The sequence below is a fragment of the Gossypium arboreum genome, chromosome 7 (genome assembly GCF_025698485.1).
Source record: "Gossypium arboreum isolate Shixiya-1 chromosome 7, ASM2569848v2, whole genome shotgun sequence".
Lineage (NCBI taxonomy): Eukaryota > Viridiplantae > Streptophyta > Magnoliopsida > Malvales > Malvaceae > Gossypium > Gossypium arboreum.
In genome coordinates, this window is record NC_069076.1 from 42,958,807 (window position 1) to 42,977,135 (window position 18,329).

An 18,329-nucleotide genomic window follows, 5' to 3' on the forward strand; every position below is an offset into this window, starting at 1 on the left:
GCATGATTGTCATACTTGGCCATGATGCATTCTTGAGCATGATTCATGCTTCTTGCATGTTAGTTAAAAGTTTGTGTTTTGGATGGCTATGGACACCTTGAAAATTCGCCATGCTCATATATGCATATATATGATTGCACATTATGTTTGGTTATGAACTAAGTGATGAATATATTGATTTAAAGGAGAAAATGTGGAAGAATGCTTGTGAAATTGCAAGCACAATTCGGCCTAGCACACATATAAGTGCTTGATGCTATATTATAAGTTTTGGGCCACAATGTGCAAAGCATCAATTAGTAGATTGCATGCTGTTTTGTGAGGTATTAAGTGCAAAATTGACCTCAACATGTACATGAATATTCGCCTTGGGTAGCCTATTGAAGGCCTTAGCATTTCCTTGATGCTCAAATAAATTGTATTGAATTGCTTGATGTAGTATAAAATGTGCATGACCATTGTGTATTCAAGCTAAAGAGTGGCCATATGACCATTTAAAATCCTTGTCATATTCGGCCATAAGCAAGCACAATGAGGTTTTAATAAATTGAATTTGTTTGAATTAGCTCAAGAGCTAAGAGGGCCACAATTGGACAAGGGGAAGGAAAAGGTGATCGAATAGCCGAAAAGCCGTTCGACAACATCCGAGGTAAGTCCTCAAGAAGTGACCTTACTTGAATTGTGTGAGATGAAATATGGATGTGTATGATTATTGATTATGTGTGTATGAGTATTTGAATTCTACCGGGCTAAGTCCCAAGGCAAATATGCTAATGATTATATTTGTGTTTGAGCCTTAGTAACGAAAATGAAATATGTATGTCCAATGATTATTGATGTATGTGTGCATGAGAAATTGAATGATGTCCGGGCTAAGCCCGAAGACAACTATGCTGGAAATTATATCCGGGTTAAGACCCGAAGGCAATTGTGCTAGTGGCTATATCCGGGCTAAGGCCCGAAGGCATTCGTGCAAGTTAATCTATCCGGGCTAAGACCCGAAGGCATTTGTGTACGTGATTAAATCCGGTTATATTCCGAAGAATCTTGGGCTGGAGGTGAGTGTTGGTTGCTGAAATGAATTTAATTAGTACACTCGGAAAGCCCAAAGGATAAGGTACGTTATATGTGCATTGGAAAGTCGACGTGTGTGAGCAACATTCGCTCAATCGACTATTGAATTTCAGTTATTGAATTGATTGATGCTTTGCGAACTTATATAATGATGAAGTATGATGTAAGAATGTGTATTAATGAAATGATGCATTTGGCTATGTGAATGTATTGCTGTAAATTATAGTTCATTATTTTCCTTGAGACTTACTAAGCATAAAATGCTTACCCGTTGCTTTGGCTCTTAGTTTTCTAGATTTCGCCGAGGCAATCGGATTTGGGATCGTTGAAGTCAAGTCATCCACACTATCAAGCCTCCATTTTGGTATAAATTTTGGGTTGAACTTGAGATGGCATGTATAGGACTACCCCTTGTTTGTTAAATATGTTGTAATGTAAGTATGTACGGCCGTGCGAAAATGGCTCGAAAAGGGAAGTATGAACTTAGACTAATTGTGGGTAGTATGTATATATTTTGTGTCATGATGTGGCTATGGCTTGGAAATGAGAATGTTGGTCATATGATCAGCCATTGGCATGGTTAAAATGATCATATATGAACCTATGTATGGTAAGGCTAGTTGAATCATGGAGACCACCAAATAGGTGAGTCCTATCTTAAAACAGATGCTGCCAGCTGCAGTGGCATGAATGTGAAAAATCACCAAAATTCATAGGAATGGAATTAGATAGTGAATAAGCTATGTAAATGAACCTTGATGAGTCTATTTTCATATGGAAGAAACGAAACGGTCATAGGAGTTACAGGTTAAGAGATATTAAAGCTATTGTGAGACAGGACCAGAATGGTTTCTGGGTTCCCTGTCGCAACTTTAAAAATTCACTATAAATTATCCAAAAATAATTAGGAGATATACCTTATATGTACAGATTCCATTTTGAGTCTAGTTTCATTAGAAACAAACGACACCAGCATTAAAGCTCTGTACAGAGAAATATTCAAGTTATACCGCGCGAAGGTCAGAGCAGTCGATCCCTGTAACAGGGGTAACTTTAACTAATAAACTGTACCAATTGGCCCGACCAAAAATCCTAGAAAAAAATCCATGGATGGATATATGAGTCTAAATTCAGGGAAAATTTACGAAACCAGTTTCCGAGTTTTGAAACTCGAGATATGATTTTTAAGGCGACAGTGACGCAGTTTTCCAGCCTGACTGGAAATGTCAAATTGGTGGGCAAAAAAAAACATGTGAACTTGGTTTGTTAACCCTCGGGTCCGACACCGGCGATGGTCTCGGGTTTGGGGTGTTACAGTACCGATTTCTGTTGTGTCGGATAGAGATCCAAGATTCACCTCGCGATTTTGGAAGAAATTGCAAGAAGCTTTGGGTACCAAGCTGCATTTTAGCACCGCTTTTCATCCACAAACCGATGGTCAATCCGAGCGGATAATTCAGATACTTGAGGATATGTTGAGATGTTGCATCCTCGAGTTCAGTGGTTCATGGGAACGGTATTTACCTTTGGTTGAATTCGCTTACAACAATAGTTTTCAGTCAAGTTTTAAGATAGCACCTTACGAGGCTTTGTACGGTCGAAAATGCCGTACGCCATTGTTTTGGACCGAACTCAGTGAAAGTAAAATTTTCGGAGTGGATTTGATTAAAGATGCTGAACAGAAAGTAAAAGTAATCCGTGAAAGTCTAAAGACAGCCGCAGATCGTCAGAAATCGTACGCGAATTTGAAACGAAAAGACATTGAGTATCAGGTAGGAGATAAAGTGTTTCTTAAAGTTTCGCCTTGGAAAAAGATACTCAGATTTGGCCGTAAAGGCAAATTGAGTCCGAGGTTCATCGGGCCATATGAAGTATCCGAACGAGTCGGTTCGATTGCATATCGATTGTTTTGCCTCCGAACTTGAGAAGATTCACGACGTCTTTCATGTTTCGATGCTTGACGCTATAGATCGATCCATCGCACATAATTAGTCCATCGAGGTCGAAATTCAAGCCGATATGAGTTATGAAGAAGAACCGATTCGTATCCTAGCTCGTGAAGTGAAGGAGTTGCGAAACAAAAGGGTTCCGTTAGTAAAAGTGTTATGGCTCAAACACGGATGGAAGAAGCTACTTGGGAACCCGAGAACTCTATGAAAGAGCGTTACCCAAACCTATTTACGGTAAGATTTTCGGGACGAAAATTTCTTAAGTGGGGAGAGTTGTGACAGCCCAAAATTGACCCTAGTCGGAAGTGGTTTCGGGACCGCTAAACCGAAGTCACCGAAATGTTTGAACGTAATATTTATTGTCTAGAATATGCATTTATGAATGTGTGAAAATTTCAAGCTTGATTTAGTCGATTGCATGTGAATTCAGTTATTAGGACTTGTGTAACACTTTTGAAATGTGATAGGCTAATCTATAAGGACCTAATAGTGCATGTAATCAAAAGGGAGGACTTGCATGTCAAATTTCCCCCCCCCCTAATAGCTAGTGGCCGGCCATGACAAGGGATTATGGGCAAAACATGTCATAGACATGTTATGTTGGTGCATCATGGGAGGAAAAAAAATAAATTAATGGTTATGGGTAATAAAGAAATGGAAAAGAAAAAAAAAAGGGAATGTGTGAGTGTTACCCCCATTGCCGTGAGTTGAAGTAAAAGAAAAGAAAATTTTGTTCATCCTTTTCCTTTCTTTGAGCTGAAAATTCTAAGGAAGAAGGAGGAGTTTTGCTTCATGCTTGGTTTGGAAGAGGATTAGGAGGGGTTTGGCCATACTTGTATCTAGATTAAGGTATGTTGAGGTTGTGCCATGAGATTCATGCATGTTTTTAGTTGCTAGCTTGAGTTCTAATTAGCCCATGGTTCAAATCTTTGCTATGTCATGGGAATGGTATTCGGCCATGGTATATCCATAAGAATGATTTATGCTTATTGCATGGTAGGTAAGATTTGTGTTTTGGATATATGTTTATATTTGGTTATAATCAACTTGATATTCGGCCCTTGCACCTATATGTATATATGTTCGCACATGATGTATTGGTATGACATATATACTATCTCAAGGTATATATTTACTTATGATGATGTTTCGGTTATGAAGTAAATGATAGATGTGTATTGAACTACAATATGTAATGCATTAGTTAGTAAAATGTATGCCGTTCATGTGTGGTATTAAACATGTAATTGGCCTCAACATCAACATGCATAATTGGCCACATGATTGAGTATATAGGTTGATGTGTTGTTCGGCCATAAGTAAGCATGTTGAAGGCTTTATCTCGACCTAGAAAATTCGGCTAAGGAGAGTACTAACTAATGTGTTGAGTTTGGTGCATGATTTCACATGTATGTGACTTTAATGTCTAATGTATAAGTGTGGGCTAAGTGCCTTGTGTTCCTCTTTTCGATGCTCAAATGATTAAATCGATTTATTTATTTAATTAAGCTCAAGAGCAAAGGGGATCCAAATCCGATAAAGGGAAGGAAAAAGTGGTCGAATAGCCATCGAAATCGTTCGACAACATCCGAGGTAAGTTCTTGAGTAATAGAGCTTAAATTATGATTGGATTAGATCATGTTTTAAGCAAATCGAAATCATGCTCTTTGTGTGTGGATATTGAGCCGAAATTTGCAAGAGTGATAAGTGTATTGTGTTTGAGTTTTGCTAATGAAAATGAAATGCGAATGTGTCATGATTTAGTGTTAAATGTGCATGGTTATTCGAATGATGTCCGGGCTAAGTCCCGAAGGCTTTGTGCTAAGTGACCATATCCGGACTAAGATCCGAAGGCATTTGTGCGAGTTCCCAAATCCGGGTTAAGTCCCGAAGGCATTTGTGCGAGCTATTATAACCGGGCTATGTCCCGAAGGCTTTTGAGCGAGTTGCTATATCCGGATAAAATCCGAAGGTACGTGATTCGGGAATGAGCAATCTTGCTGTAAAAATTTCAGTTAATACGCTTGCAAAATTCCAGCAATGAGGTATGTTTCGTATGTGCTTTGAATTAGTTAAGCCCTTACAAATAAGTATTCCCTCAGTTGATAAACGAGCTACTGGCCTTTGGCTAAGTTGATCTTTTGTGCATGAACATAAGGGTTGGTAATGTGAAGTAAGTATGATATTGAGAATGTGTGCATATGAAATTATCCGTTTAGCTATATGAACGCTATGCTTTTGTTGTGCTGGAATCCCTTACTCAAAACTTACTAAGCATAAATTGCTTACTCCGTTTCTTTGTCCTCTGTTTTATAGATTTTGGCTCATCAGCTATCGGACTCGGGATTTTTGGAAGTCGAAGTCTCCCACACTATCAAAGCCCCCTTTTGGTACAATTTTGGTTGAGCTTTGAAATGGCATGTATAGGACTACCCTTTTGTTGTTGGTCATGTACCCATGAATTTTGTGTAAATTTGGATAGCCATGCGAAAATGGCTTATACACGTTTATAGCATAGTACTATAATCGTTTTGTATGTTGATCATTAAGAGGTATGGAAGTGTTTGGAAACGATTAGCCATTGGAATGGTTAATCATGATCATGCTTTGTGCTATGTATGCAAAAAGGACTAATGGAATCATGGAAACTATGAAATAGGTAAAGTCTACCTCAAAGGCAGATGCTGTCAGCTGCAGTGATGTGAATATGAAAAATAACTAAAAATAGCAGGAATGTAATTAAATAGTGAATAAATTATGTAAATGAACCTTGATGAATCTACTTTCATATGGAAGAAACGAAACGGTCATATGAGTTGTATATTAAGAGATGTTTAGGTTTTCGTGAAACAGGGCTAGAACGGTTTCTGGAATCCCTGTTCCGACTTTGGAAATTCACTATAAATTAACCAGAGATAATTAGGAGTCATGCCTTATATGTATAGATTTCTATTTGAGTCTAGTTTCTATAGAAATAGACGGTATCAGTATTGAATCCCTGTACAGGGGGATATCCAATTCATAATGCATGAAGGTCAGTGTAGTCGAACCCTGGAATAGGGGAGACTTTAACTAATAAACTGTACTAATTGGCCCGACCAAAAATTCTAGAAAAAAATATGTAGATGGACATATGAGTCTAGTTTCAGGGAAGAATTACAAAACTGATTTTCGAGCTTTGAAACTCAAGATATGATTTTTAAGGCGACAGTGATGCAGTAACCAGCTTGTCTGGAAAATTTTTTTTTTTGGACTGTGAAAATAATTAAGTTAAGTCTGTGTGCACCTTGTGTTCGACTCTGGTAACGGACTCGGGTACGGGGTGTTACATGATATGTTATAATGGGAAGACCATAATGGCTAGGCTAATGCCAAGGCATGTAATAGGTGTTTATAAGTGAAAGGAGTAAGCACTATGAATGAATAAGTTGAAATCTTAAAATCTAATGCCAATTGAAAATATAGTACTCTTATGGATGGATAAAGTAAATGAATGATAATAGTTGTTTATTATTTGCATATGAACTTATTAAGCTATATTATATAGCTTACCCCCTTCCTTTCCCATGTCTTATAAGTTAATTTAGCTAGCTCGGGTTGGAGACCGCCGGAGATGCCATCACACTATCAAGCTATCATCGTGGGTAAAAATGAATACAAACCTCTTAATTAAACATGTAAATATGAACCCACAAGTATTTTTATACAATTTTTAATACTTTTCCAAAATCAGAAAAGGGGAACCCGAAATTATTCTGACCTTGTCTCATAAAAATTCAAATATCTCAGAAAATGAAATTCTTTTGCTTACACTGTTTCTTCTATGTAAAACTAGACTCGATAAGATTTAATTTAATATTTTATTAAACCTCTAATTTAATTTCCATAATTTTTAGTGATTTTTCAAATTAATACTACTGCTGTTGTCCACAACTGTTTTAATGCTAATTTTACTCTTTCAGGATTCCCTTGTACTAACTTTCATTAACATACCATTATAAACCACATCACACAATGAAATTGGCATAGGCATATGAGTAATTAATATACTTGCAACCCATTAGCCAATATAAGCCAATTTATATGGCTACATACCAAATCAAATCCTTATTCATTACAAGCCAATACATTTGGCCATATCATAATGACACATACACAAAATGACTAAGTCCCTACCATCATCTGAATCTCGTACTAAGAGATAATTAATTTTTAGTAAAGAAAGGTTGAAACAGTCAAGTAGCAGAACAGGGATGAATTTGAAGAATTAACTGTACTTATTGGCTAAACCATAAATTCTGAAAATTTTATGGTAGGGAGATATTTGAGTTTAGTTTTGGAAAAATCAAGTGGATCTTAATTTTGAGTTCTGTAGCTCAAGATATAAATAATTTAGTGACTATGACTCAAGTGGACAGTTTTGTTATGAGCAGTAAATAATTGTTTTGATATGTTTAAGTCTTGGTTATGGTTGTGTTGGTAGCTTAATTGTGCCATGTTAAGTGCCATTGAAAGTGTGTATGTGAGTGTGAAAATGAGGGTGGCCAATGGCTTGGTAAATAGCCATTTTCTTGGCCTCACAGGCAGAGACACGGTCGTGTGTCTCAACCGTGAGAAGGACACGGCCCCAAGACACGGGCGTGTGACTTGACCTTGTGACCCTAAATTGTGCATGATGTAATAAACAGAGAGTTACACGGGTTGAGGACACAGGCGTGTGTGACCATATGGCTTACCCACACGAGCATGTCCTAAGCCACACAGGCGTGTGACCCCTGTTTTGATGAAAATTTTCTGAGTTTTCTAAAGTTTTTGGTTTAGTCCCAAACCACCTCCAATGTATGTTTTGGGCCTACTAAGCCCTAATAGGGACGATATGCATGTGAATGAAAAGTTTTAAATTTGGACGGAAATTCATGTCTTGGTTTGTATGATTGTGTAAGTTTATGTCCGGTAACGCCTCGTACCCTGTTTCGGCGTCGAATACGAGTAAGGGGTGTTACATTTAGTGGTATCAGAGCTATGGTTTAGTCGATTCTCGGACTAACCTAGCGTTTGTGAGTCTAGCTATACATGTCATATTACTATTCGTGATAATGTGATATCTCCATGCTCTAACGAATTGTTTTATTAAAACAGAGATGACTTCCAATCGAGCTATTTTCGATAATTTCGAAAATGATATTGAGATGATTGAAATGTGCTTATGATGTGTCGAAATTTGGAAAGGTATGAATAGAAATTCATGATATGTATGTGTTACTATTGAAATGAGATAACCATAAGTTAAGAAATGTGGAAAAGTGAAATGAAACGAAGGTTTATGTTGTGATAAACTCATCCATATATGTTGGGATTCATATGATGTTATGTACCCAACCTATTTGATTCAGTGAATATGATAAGTAAACTTACCCAATAGACGAAATGTGTGTGTATATACTCTTGTCTGAATAGTGCATAATCAGTATGTTTATATAGTTGAATCTCATGTTTAAGTGTTAAATTAGAGAATATATATAATGTTTTGTCTTACGACTTTGTTATTGAACCATGAATATTATAATGGTATGAAAATTGAACTGGAAGATCAAATTGAGTAGAACGCAGGAGATAAGTACGATCATTCAATGATGAATTGATAGATAAGACCATGGTTGGACCATGGTAGTACATTTGAGTACGTGTAAGACCATAGCTGGGCTATGGCATATAATGACATGTAGGACCATAGCTGGGTTATGGCATTGTGATCCCATTTAAGACCCTGTCTGGGACATGGCATTGGCATCGATATGTGATCCCATGTAAGACCATTTCTGGGACATGGCATTGGCATCGATATGTGATCCCATGTAAGACCATATCTGAGATATGGCTTTGGCATCGATATGCGATTTCGTGTAAGACCATTTTTGGGACATGGCATCGATATGAGACTTCATGTAAGACCATAGTTGGACTATGGCATCAAGTAAACGACGTACTTGACCCGTAAGACATTCTCTAATTTGACAAATGATGGTAAGTAAAATTGAAGCTAAGTGTTGGAATTTAAGTAGATATTTATATTGAGCTTGAGTAAGTAAATTCACTGATTGAAATTATGGATGACAGAAAACATTTGAAAAATGAATAAGTGTGATAATTTACTTAAAGTGAACTATGTGATTATGATAATATGACGTTAATAATGAATGCTAAGTTATATGTGTGTAATTATGAGAGTCAAGTTAGAGGCTTTACGACCTCACCCCATTACCAGCATTGCTTTTATGACGAAAATTCATGAGAATCATGTGGAATAAGTTTATAAGTGGGAAACTAAAGAGTTCAGTGGTGAAATAATTAGTAATGCAAATAGAGTTAAGTATAGTGTGACAAATGAACACAGTTTTAGAAGAAATGTCAAATTGTTTTAAAGATTATACAGACTATGCAATGTCATGAGTAAAGAAGAAGGTAGTCTCGGCTAATCATCTCAATTAAGTATGGAGTCTAAAGTATGTGTTTGTCGAAATCCCTCCCGAATTGATTTTCGTCAGTAAATAGAATAATACGGGGTTTATGATAACAGAATTAGTCGAAAAAATGATGTTTGAATTGTAAAGTGTATGTTTAACAGTTATGATTGAATAAATTATAATGACCTCTTCTAGATATTCTATATATTACTTATTCTCAGATATATGTGTGTGATTGTTCATTTTCTGATAATGTTCTTATGTTGCGAGAATGTTAGCTAACTCTAATGTTAGTCGAAAGCACTATTAGCTTGGTTGGTTTATGATCGGTATTATTTTATCTCTCTTCGGGACTCTATTCTAGTATGTTTGGAATAAAATTTGATGGTGAAAACTTATGTGAGACTATTCTTCTGTATCTACTAGATGATGTTTTGTCTTATATGCATATTTAGAAAGCGTATTATCTTTGCTACGATGGAAATTCCAGAGCTGGTAAGTTTGATTAAAGTCGATGAATTCAATCAGGATATTTGTTTCCTAGAGCTAATACAATTGAAAGGGGTATAGTGATATGTTATTATTCGATAGTTGAAATCAACCCAGTTGTTTTTATCAAAGTAAGCTAATTTGTTGAGATGTAGTTTGAGTTATATGTATTTGAGCTATATGTATTTGAGCATGTCCTCAGCTAAGGAATAAATTATGTGAATTCATGAGTATATATATAGACGGATAGTCTGAATGAGGAAATTATATTCTAGAAAGTATGATATAGAGATATACTTATTGGATTGCTCTAACCGAATGATATTATTACGAGTTAAAATTGTTCGGATTTGAAAGGTTAACGCATTTATGAAAGTTTGACTAGTCGAATTCGTGTTAGTAAAATTCCAAACAGTTAAAGGTATCGTAACCGAAGCAATGATTCTGGAATCGGCTGAATTGAGTAAAAAAATTGTTATTTTTGTGATGTACTATTGAACAAATTGGAATGTGTTTTAATACAAGAATATAAAGAGGTAGTTTGTACTTTCAGACGGTTAATGTCACATTAAAAATAACTGTTAGACTGGTAATTTAGAGAAGGCCGCTATTATGCCTGTGTTGAGAATTGGATGACTTTGTGTGTTCGATGGGAAAAGTCATGTGCTTCCTAGTCCATAAAGTTAAAGTATTGAATATCCTAGAAAGATCTGAAATTTAAAACAATGTCAATGGTTTGTGATGATGAAAGATTTTGAGTAAGTTATTGATTTAATCTCTGAGAAATGGAAAATCTTTGTTTATTTTGTGAGTATTAGTTACTTGATTGACCTTATTTGATGACGGTCTAATTCTAGCTATATTAAATGCTAAAGCGGGGTTTTCCTTGCGAAACCGATAAGCTTAGAAATGTGATAGTGAATGAGTATGTACCATGATATTTTGGAATTATGATCAGATATCTATTTGTTAGCAAGTAAGCCGAACATCAAGTGTATTCAGGACTAATACAGTCGGTGATTGTGTGAGAGTGATAATGAAATAGAGTAAATATAGATTTCGTATCGGGATTGTCATTTTCTCTGAAAAGGAAGATGTTATTTGGATTGTGGTTGATTGTTTGGCGAAGATGCGTAAGATCATTTCAGTATGTACAGAGTTTTTATTTGACAGAATAACTGAGTATATGAATTCCTAAGAGACTAACTAAGATCTTGACGATATGCTCTGGCACTGTGTGCTAAAGTCCAAAGGTTATTGGAAAGAGATATACGAGGTGAATTCGGTTTGTGATTCTTAGAAGTTTTGTGAAAGTGTTTCATGAGAGTTGAAAGCAACTTTTATTAGTAAGATTTTCGACGACGAAAATCCCTAAAGGGGGAAGAGTTGTAACATCCCGATTTAGGGTCTAGTCAGAATAGTGGTTTTGAGAACATAAATTCAAAGTAAGAAAATTTATTTTTATTATATATTGATGGTCTACGATTTCAAGAAATAATTTTCTGAAAATTTCGTTTGAAAATTTTGACATTTGGGCACTCAATATAGTCAAAAGGACTAAATCTTAAAAAGTCCAAAAGTTGAGTTCTACATGCTAGAGGTGTCCAATTGTAATGAAATTTTAAATTGGAGGTCTTTATATGGTAATTAGACCATTGGTTAAGCTGGTGGACAAAAATGGACATGGTTAGGCATGTTTCCAAAGTTTTTCATTAAGGGCATTTTAGTCATTAAGTTGTTAAAATGAATTAAAAACAAAATTAAAAGCCACTTTTTGTCCATCTTAAACCTCTTGGCCGAAACTTGCATGGAGAAACCATGGCTAGGGTTTTTCAAGCTTCCAAGCTCGATTGTAAGCCGGTTCTAACCCCGTTTTTAATTTTTTTATGTTTTTACAATCCCCGTAACAAGATCTATCTATTTCTACCATTTATTTGAGTTGGGTTTGATGTATTTTGATATTTAAAAATCATTTTAAGGGCCTAGGGGAAAAAGTGTAAATATGACAAAGTTGAGGGGCAAAAACGTAAATTTTCCATAGTATGATTTTTGGATCACATTGACTAATGTGACTAATAAATAGACTAAATGTGACATTATAGATCAAAGAAAACGAGATTCGGACATCGAACGGGGGAAAAAGAGAAATTAACGGTTAGGTCCCTTTTGCCATTTTGGTGTCAAGGTAAGTTCATGTGTAAATAATGCAACCTTATGTTATGTATTTAATATTTTGATATTGCATGAATTGTATACATTTTTTATGAAATTGATTAATGATAATTTTGACAAAGTTTCGAGAAATGATAAATCCAGATTTAACCTCAAGGGTAGAATACAGATGTCATGATATTAGGGCTATCGAGATTCTGACTAAGACCATATCTGGGATATGGCATCAGTATGTGATTTCGTATAAGACCATGTCAGGGACATGGTGTCGATATAATATTTCATGTAAGATCATTTCCGGGATATAGCATTGATACGGTACTATTATTATGAGATCCCCGAGCATCCTTAGTGGCCAATGTGGTTTAACGGGTAAATCAAAGATGAGTATGAGAATGAAATTACTACGAGTAAACAGGCGTGTACGTAAGCCTATAATTGTAAATTCATGATTATTGTGGAAATAATTGTTTATTACCCATTGCGATGGATAGTGCACATACTTGTGGTGTTAGATATGTGATAAATATAAATGATGATTACGTGTTAGGTTGTTAGGTTGAATTGAGATGTGATCTAATATGATTATGTGCTCGAATTGTATTTCAACAGGTATGTTAAGAATGAGAAAGTATACGACCATATTTCGAGTGGTACAAGTATGTACACAGAACTCATGTGAAGTGAGCTTATTATATGATGAATTCTTGGTGAGAATGTACATGAACAAGTTATACTTGTGAAATATTGATAACCTTGTGACAAATTATCTATATTTATGATGAATGGATGCATGATAAGATTTGATAATTATCATGTGATAGGCTTAGGAGCCTAATTAATTTGTAATATTTTACGGTTCATTTATTTAAATTGTGTCTCTTTGGATATAAGGAAAAGAAAGACAGGCATAATTGTCGAATAAAGATATTATGAGAATATAGTAAGATACGAGCTTAGACAAGTGAAAGGTGGTTGAAATATATGTTGAAATTATGATTACTCACAAATAATGTGCATGTGATTAAGAGCATGGAAATAACTTGTTAGTTAATGTGATATGTTATAATGGGAAGACTATAGTGGCTAGGCTAATGCCAAGGCATGTAAATGGTGTTTATAAGTTAAAGGAGTAAGCACTATGAATGAATAAGTTGAAATCTTAAAATCTAATGTCAATTGAAATTATAGTACTCTTATGGATGGATAAAGTAAATGAATGACAATAGTTGTTTATTATTTGCATATGAACTTACTAAGCTATATTATATAGCTTACCCCCCTTCCTTTCCCATGTCTTATAGGTTAATTTAGCTAGCTCGGGTTGGAGACCGTCGGAGATGCCACCACACTACCAAGCTATCGTCGTGGGTGAAAATGAATACAAACTTCTTAAGTTTATGGCATGTATAGGGACTTAGTCATTTTGTGTATGTGTCATTATGATATGGCCAAAGGTATTGGCTTGTAATGAATAAGGATTTGATTTGGTATGTAGCCATATAAATTGGCTTATATTGGCTAATGGGTTGCAATTATATTAATTACTCATATTCCGATGCCAATGTCATTGTGTGATATGGTTTATAATGGTATGTTAATGAAAGTTAGTACAAGGGAATCATGAAAGAGAAAAATTAGCTTTAAAATAGTTTTGGATAGCAGCAGTAGTATAAATTTGAAAATTCACCAAAAACTGCGGAAATCAAATTAGAGGTTTAATAAAATATTAAATTAAATTCTATTGAGTCTAGTTTTACATTGAAGAAACACTGTAAGCAAAAGAATTTCATTTTATGAGATATTTGAATTTTTATGAGACAATGTGAGAATGATTTCGGGTTCCCCTTTTCTGATTTTGGAAAATCATTAAAAATTGCATAAAAATACTTGTGGGTTAAATTTTATATGTTTAAATTCTTAATGAGTCTATTTTTAATAAAAACAAATGGGAACATCATCCGAATCCCGTACTAAGAGATAATTAATTTTTAGTGAAGAAAGGTCGAAACTATCAAGCAGGAGAATAGGGATGAATTTGAGGAATTAACTGTACTTATTGGCTAAACCATAAATTTTAAATATTTTATGGTAGGGAGATATTTGAGTCTAGTTTTGAAAAAATCAAGTGGATCTTAATTTGGAGTTCTGTAGCTCAAGATATAAATAATTTAGTGACTATAACTCAAGTGGACAGTTTTGTTATGAACAGTAAATAATTGTTTTGATATGTTTAATCCTTGATTATGGTTGTGTTGGTGGTTTAATTGTGCCATGTTAAGTGCCATTGAAAGTGTGTATGTGAGTGTGCAAATAAGGGTGGCAAATGGCTTGGTAACTAGCCATTTGCTTGGCCACACTGGCAGAGACACGGTTGTGTGACTCAGCCATGTGAAAGACACGGGCGTGTAATTTGACCGTGTGACCCAAATTATGGATGAAGTCATAAACAGAGAGTTACACAGGTTGAGGACACAAGCATGTGTGACCATACAGCCTACCCACGTGGGCGTGTCCCAAGCCACACAGGCATTTGACCCCTATTTCGATGAAAATTTTCTGAGTTTTCCAAAGTTACTCAGTTTAGTCTCGAACCACCTCCAATGTATGTTTTGGGCTTCGTAAGCCCTTAATAGGGACGATATTCATGTGGACAGAAATTCATGTCTTGGTTTGTATGATTGTGTGAGTTTATGTCCGGTAATGCCTCGTACTCTATTCCGGCGTCGATTACGGGTAAGGGGTGTTACACACAGCTCATGTGAGCAGGCCCATTTCACAACACATGGAAGTAAGACTGAATTCACTAGAAATTCTTACATATTCTATTAAGCAGGTCTGTTGCCTTTATCACTTGGACCTTCGATAACTTCTTAACTAAAATAAATATTATTAAACATATATGATTATCAATCTATCAAATCTAATCATGCTTGCAATAATCAACAAGACTTAATCCAGAATCAGAAAGTTTCCATCCTTACACACCATTTTGACATCTATGCATGCAGAACTAAGAACACGAAAATGACATAGAGGGTAACTAGGGTTCATCAGCAATTACTAATGAGCTGATACTAATGTAGTAGTTAAATGAATACTGCAAACCTTACTTTGAAGAGATTTTTTGAACTTAAGTTTTAAAAGAGTTTCAAAGGAAATCAATAACGAATAAGAAAAAGTTAAAGTGTTCAGAAAAACCACCACTATTGATCGCGTGATTCATAACAAGTAATAAATATTTATAATGAAGATCAAACCTAGACTAACTATTATCACGACGAAAAGGCGAGCGCACTTATCGAACAATAGTATAGTAATGGCAAGACCGGGATGTCGTACCTAAGGGAACCAAAAGTACTAGTAATGACTGTCTTTTTATTATCTAGCCTAAGAATAATGGGGTTTTGTTTTAATTAATCAATTATCTAAACTAAGAACGCACAAAGAAAATAATTGGGGAATTGTTTTGGGAAAATCAATTGACTTGAGACAATACCTAAGGAAAAATCCACCTAGACTTTACTTGTTATTCTAGCTCCGAATCGGACGATTTATTCATTCAACTTGTTCCGTAGAGTTCCCTAAGCTATGTTATTATCCCTATTCAAGACTAATAACGTCTAATCCCTAGATTGAATAATTGATACTTTTCTCTAATTAACACTCTAGGGTTGCATTAACTCGATCTATGGATCCCCCTATTAGGTTTTACCCTAATCCGGCAAAATCTTGTTACCCTTTTTCTAGGCGCGCAATCAACTCTGCTTAATTATGAAAAAAGTTCTCTTAGATAGGGTCTATTCCTCCTCTAAATAAGAGCATGTCTTGAATCAGTATCCTGGGATATCAAAACAAGAATTAAGAACACATAATTAAGAACAAGTTAAATATTTATCATACGATTCAGAAAATAATAATAAGATTCGTCTTAGGTTTCATTCCCCTTAGGTATTTAGGGGTTTAGTTTATAACTAAATAAGAAAACATCTCAGAAGAATAAAGAATACAAAACATAAAGAAAACCCAAAACTCTTGAAGGGAAATTGAGGAGAGATCTTCAATCTTGATAATGAATCCGGCTTCTGAGATGAATCAATCAGCTTTCTTGGAGTAATTCCTTACTCCCCCTTCTCTGTACCTCCTTTTTCTCCTCTTCTAGGCTGTATTTATAGGCTTTGGAATGCCTAGAAACCCTCAAAAGTGGCCTTTTCTGAATTGGACTTAACTTGAGCTCGGCAGGGACACGCCCGTGTGACACAGCCGTGTGACGTGATTGCCAGGCCGTGTTCGATCCGTTAAATTGCACACGGCCATGTGGGTCAATAGCCAGGCCGTGTGAATCGTGAAAGCCTTGGTCGACACCCTCGAAAGACACGGGCGTGTGAGCTTCCCGTGTGGCAAGGCTTAGGCCGTGTCATCTTCTCGATTTGGTCCGTTTTGTCCCTTTTTTTTGCTCGGTTTTGGCTCCTTTTGACTCTTGGTGCTCTCCTTTGTACAAAACATGAAATTAAAGCATTAGGAGCATCGAATTCACCAATTCTAATGATAAATCATCCATAAAATGCATTAAACATGGGGTAAAAATATGTATAATTTACGGTTTATCAACTATCCTTATATACTTAAGAACGGAGACAAGAATTAGTGAGAGAATCATGTAACAGCCCGTTTTTAGTCGTGTCAGAAATAGTGATTTTGAAACCACAATTCCGACAAGTGTGTTATTATTTTAATATTTATTTAATTTCTATGGGATTATATTAAGGTCTTATTAAAATTTCATTAAGCAATTTTGAAGTTTAAATGATTAACCAGGTAAAAAGGACTAAACCATAAAAGGTGTAAAAGTTGAATTATATTAGTTAAAGGGGTCAAATGGCTATGAAATCGTAAACTTATGGACTAAGATAGTAATTATAACATTTAAAGAGTTATGGACAAATATGGATTAGTTTTATTGAAATTTTCTATTAATGATAAGGGTAAAGTAGTAAATTAGTAATTAAATGAAAATTTAAGTAAAGAAAAGATGAAACAAAGTCATCATTTTCTTTCTTTTACCTATTTTGAACTAAAATTAGCCATTGAAGGGAGGGAGAGCTTCGGTTTTGAGTTTTTCATGCATGGTAGGTTTTCTAGCCTCGCTTTTAATGATTGTTATGTTTTTAAGTTCGTTTTAGCTTCGTCTAGCTAGCCCGGGGATTAATTTGCAAAATTTTCAAAGGTTGAGGGACTTACCATGGTTGTTTTTGAATAGATTTTGAGGTTATTTGATAGATTATTAATCTTGGTTGTGAAACAAACATGTTTTGTTATGTGATTTTTGGTGAAATTGTACTTAGGGATTTTGTTTATGAAAATAATAAAATTATGAAATGATGATTTAAGTGGGTTGATATGAGTCCCTAAGAAATTCTGCTAGCTTGTATGGAGGACTAAATTGGTTGAATTTTAAATTATGAGCTTAAGGACTAAATTGTAAAAAGTTAAAATGTTAGGGGTAATTTCATAATTTTACATAAATATAAATTATGGATTAATTTGAATACTAGAAGTATTTAATTGAATGAAATTATCTATTTAAATCAGGATAAACAACAACCAGACTTAAATTGAGGAAAGGTGAAAGCCTCGAATTAGTTTCAGATTCTACTTCTACGACTATAGTTGTCGAGGTATGTTCGTATGAATTATGATCATAATAATGTTAGCTAAACTAATTATTTGCTATGTTGCGTTAATATAAATGGACTTGAAATTGTATATGTATCGATGTTTGAATAATTAACGGATAACGAATCCCGTTTGAACCTTAAGCATTCTTAGGATACGAATGGCATGTCATTAGGGATTTCATGTTTCGGGTGCTGGTCTTGAATGTCCTACCTATGGCTGAGGTCCTATATTTGTTACGGATTCTCCACAGCTCATGTGAGTAGCATCTTGTAGCTAACATTCTGACCCATAACTTATGTGAGCAAGCCCATTTCACAGCTCGTGTGAGTATTATTGAAAAGGAAAGGTTACGGTTAATGGAAAGGCACACTATGTGTGAGCATTCCCAAGTATCTGATGCAATTCTAGATGCTTCAACGGGTAAGTAAAGGGATGGCATGGTAAGTACACAATGGGATATTGGATAATGATCTATGAAAAAGCTAATGAAATAAATGATGTG